Source organism: Palaemon carinicauda, chromosome 5, assembly GCF_036898095.1.
Source record: "Palaemon carinicauda isolate YSFRI2023 chromosome 5, ASM3689809v2, whole genome shotgun sequence".
NCBI lineage: Eukaryota > Metazoa > Arthropoda > Malacostraca > Decapoda > Palaemonidae > Palaemon > Palaemon carinicauda.
Genome location: NC_090729.1, coordinates 152163028 through 152168027, shown reverse-complemented (window position 1 = coordinate 152168027; position 5000 = coordinate 152163028). Strand labels below are relative to the sequence as shown.

Genomic DNA, 5000 nt, shown 5'->3' with positions numbered 1-5000 from the left:
AAATCGTTTAAATCCGTTAAGAATAATAATATTCTCCATTCAAGGAAAGTCTATTTGGGAGCGCTGTCCCAAATTCGTCTCAGCAACCTTAACTATGCTGATGATTGTTACCTTGGTCACTCGTATAGGGGACATGCTACCGATCCATGTGTTCTGATGAAGAAATGAAATACTAAACACTTTTATAAGTAAACTCAGGTTGCTTCTGATAGCATATAAAAAATTCATGCCAATTTTTGAGAAAAAATATTCATTACTAATAAGGAAACGATCGTTGGACAATTTACCAACTACCAATTCTCTAGCCTCTACCTTCCTACCACACTTTTTTGACACACGTGGTAGTCAAATAATATTGGGACAAGGTGCCTCTGTTGCCATCTATTGGCGGTAAAGTATAACTCGTTACGATGTAAGGGAGGGAGCAAGAGGAGTCTGAGTTATTATGCCTTTCGGAATGTAACAATATCGTTATTCTACTTAGTTTTTACTAACAATACATGATATGTCCTGAAACATATTAATTATATTTTGGTTTCATAGACAGGTAATTGAAAATTAGATTAAATAATGGTGTAATTACTGATTATCTCAGCGATTTCAATACATATGGCACTATCTTGCGAGCCCTCTGACCCCCAAATGTAATTGAACTAATGATTGTTTGCTGCGGAAATATTTCTGTGATATTTATTTTGAAATTTATGATTTCCTAGGAATTAAGTTGTGGCTAGACAATAACGAACATCAAGTTCACGTGCGTCTGTTTTTCTGGCAATTTTGTGTCCAAATAGCAACAGAAATGAAGTAATGAAAATGATAATGAGTGGATAATGGGGATAATTAGCAATTTGGTTCTTTACTGCAGACGCCATCTATTGGCCATGAAAGGAAACAATGCGTAGAGCTCTTTAATCCTTGCATTCTGGAACTTCCATGACGTCATTTTGGTTTGAAAATAGCGTTCTTAATTGAAAATGAATATAATTTATACTTGTTACACATATTTTTACTTTGATTAATGTTGCACCCTCCTTTGACTTGGCTAGTCTGTGCATTAGTTTATAAAATTGTCCTGTATTAGACAGAATTAATAAAATAAATAATTTCATAAGGAAATTGTACAGAGAATGTTTTCTAAAACAATTAGCATCATTTGTCATTCTCAATACTATGATAAAGTGCCACCTAGATGCCAATGACCGTAGGGTGAGGTTTTAAAAATAGAGTTTTTATGATAAGTTACTGCATGCTTCTGTTTGTATAAAATGCAACAAAGTACTTATCATTTCAATGATATAGGAATTTTCTGTTGATTATTTTCAATATATGCCACTCATTTTTTAATATTGTTTGTTTCTGACCATTTTTCCTTCATGAAGTAAATCATTATTTTTATTTCTCGATTTCTGGTAACATATTGGGGATTTATGACCTAATATAGGCCTAAAATCTAATGATTTATATATCACTGGGGAAAAACTCATTAATAGGAACATTGCGCGTGGAAAGTGATTCTTCTACTTTCATTTTTGAAGGAGATATGAACATTTTAAGATAATGTCCAGAGTTAACGGGTTGAAATTATCGGCCGATATAGTGAAATTAAGCTTAAATTTCTCACTTGCTGCAAGGTTTCAGAGAGTCCACCCTGATTGTCCTCATAATTCCATGTGTCTACTATAAAACCCAAGTGGGTGAATTAGGGTACACTTCATGCACACGGGAACCCCAACACCCAAGGCCATGGACTACAGTAACTAGGGGAGAATCATCTTGCTGTGTTACTAGAGCTGAAAAAAATAAAATGGGGTATGATGGGATTGAGTGAAATTAGAAGAACTAGGAAATCTTATATTGAGTTGAGAGAGGGTCATATCTTTTACGTCAGAGGACATGAAAGGAACAACGAAATAGAGTGGGTTTTCTTGCTAATATAAATTGTGAAGGTAACATAGAAGAATTTTATAATATCAGTGATAGAATTGCAGGATAGGTAATTAAACTAAATAAAAAGGTATAAAAGGAAGATCATTCAAACGTATAAACCACAACAGAGGAAGAAAGAAAAACTTTTTAAGGAAGATATGGAGATATCTTGAAAAAAAAAGAAGATAAGACTCTATTTACATTACTTTTGGGTGATTTCTATGGCAAAGTAAGTCAAAAAAAGTAAAATATGATGCAGGCAAATTTGGATTTGATACAAGGAATGGCAGAGGATACATGCTTGTAGAATTAAAAAAAAATCATGAACACCTTTATTTTATAAAAATGAACATAAAAATGGACATGTGGAAAAGAAAAAGGGGATAAATTTTTATTAGTGAAAAGTTGATTTAGTTAAAAATGTCATAGTGTTAAAAAAAATAAAATTCAGGTGTACATAAAACTGTGAGAAGTAAAATTTGTCTAGATCTAAAGAAAGAAAGAACTAATATTATGAAAGAAAACCATTCCTGTAATAGAAAGAAAATATGATGAGTTTAGTTTAGCAATACAAAATAGGTACTCCTAGCTACATAACAAAATGGACGTAAATTAATACGAGATGAACAGTAATTTGATAAAATTTGTATTGGAATAGGGACAAAAGACAGATAGGAAAGTTTCTAAACAAGATCAAGGAAAACTATTAAAAAAAAACCAAAGATCTAATAAAGGAAAGATTTGAAATAAGTGTAAAATCCAAGTGAGAATGAATAGAATTAACAGAACAATGCAAAACAACAAACAAACTAAACAAACAAGCATTCGTTAACGCAATCAGACCAAAATTGAGGAATAACTAAAGAAAGGAAGAAGCATCAATTTAATGGAAAGAAGACTTGGAACAGGGTGCCAACAGATATCTGCTTTAACGGATGAAAATGGATATATCAAGAAAAGAGATAGAGTGATAAAAAATGCAGAGGATTTCTATACAGTGCTATACAATATAAGAAATAATTTTTCCAATAGAAATAATGAAACATCGGAGCCGGAACCCAAAGTAACAGAATAAGCAGAAAGAAAGAAAAAAAAAAGCATCAAAAGCATGAAAAGAGACAAAGCAAAAGGTGCCCTAATAATTAATTTAATACTAGATCTAGAATATCTCATAGTAATACATCTTTCTGAACTTTACACCAATTGTTTGGAAGACCTCTATACGTTCGGCTTGAAAAAAACAGATATCAGTATATTATTTCGCAAAAAGAAAGACACAAAAAACCTAAAAAAATTATCGCCTAATAAGTTTACTCTCAGTAATATATTAGAATCTTTACAAAGATCATATTTGGAAAAATAGAAAGAAAACTAGACTTCAATCAACCAAAAAAGCAGGTAGGTTTCAGAAGTGTATGTTCAACAACTGACCATATCTATGTTATTAAACAGCTAATGCAACAATCAACTGAGTGTGACAAAACACTATGTTTGGCATTCTTAACCTATGAGAAAGCTTTTGATTTAGTCAAAACTTTGATAGTCATGGAAACCCTGCAACTACGAGGAATAGATGATACTTATGTTAGAGCACTTGAAGATATCTATATGGGTAGTACAGCAACCCTATAGATACATAAATAGTGAGAAAATTAAAATTGAGAAAAATAGTTAGACAAGGAGACCCTACCTTTCCTAAATAATTCACAACGTGCGTAGAAGTTTTAAGAATTTAGATTGAGAAAATGTAGGAAACAACATTAATGGGAATGCCTTAACAACTTCAGATTTGCAGATAACTTCATTCTATTTAGTGAATTATGGAAGGAATTGCTAAAGTTGATAGAAGATTTGAATAGAAAAAGAAGAAATGTAGGACTGGAAATGAATATGAGCAAAACTAAGATTATATTAAATGAAAATACAGAGAGACAAGAAATATGAGTTAAGGACGAGTTAATGTATATACGTACTTAGAACAGGAAGTAAGTGTGTGTTTCCACAGGACATGAGACCGAAATTAAAAGATGGATAAGCGTGGCATGAAGAGCTGTTGATAAAAAAAAAATATATATGAAAAGTAAAATGTCCCTTTCTCTAAAAAGAAAAGCCTTTAATCAGATGGTCCTACCAGCATTAACTTATGCATCGGAAACTTAGAGCCTCACTAAAGCCATAGAATATAAGCTAGTTGCAACCCAAAGAGCTTTGAAAAGAATAATGATGGCAATCCTACTAAGAGACAGAAAAATATAACCTGGATACAAGAACAGATAAAGAAGAGTATATTCTAACATGTAAGAAAAGGTAACGGGCATGTGCAGGATATATAACGAAAAGAACAGGTGATATAGACTAAAAGAATAAAACATGGGTCTCAAAAGATTGCAAACAAAGCAAGGGGAAAAAGAGAATAGAATGGATTCACAAGCTAAGAATCTTTGCTGGTATATATACTGTATATATATATATATATATATATATATATATATATATATATATATATATATATATATATATATATGTATGAATATGAATATATATATACAGTTTATATATATATATATATATATATATATATATATATATATATATATATATATATAATGTATATATATAAAGTATATATATACATATATATGATGTACATGTTTACATATAATTAAAATAATTACTTACTCTCACATGGATATATATATATATATATATATATATATATATATATATATATATATATATATATATAATGTTCATATAATTATCTAAATATTTTTATATTTAAGAATATACATATATATGTACAAATATAATTATATTGATACGTTTATATATAAAATTGTATACATACACACGCACACACATACATATATACATATATATATATATATATATATATATATATATATATATATATATATATATATATATACATATGTGTGTTTGTATATATATATATATATATATATATATATATATATATATATATATATATATATATATATATATATATATATATATATATATATTTATAATGCATATATATGCATATATGTATGATGTAAATATTTATA

At 29.2% G+C, this 5000-nt stretch overlaps 1 protein-coding gene across 1 annotated transcript in view; it reads left to right on the top strand.

Annotated features, from left to right (window-relative positions):
* Positions 1 to 5000, top strand: part of LOC137640618 (uncharacterized) — a 13189-nt gene that overhangs the window by 3310 nt on the left and 4879 nt on the right. The window lies entirely within an intron of this gene.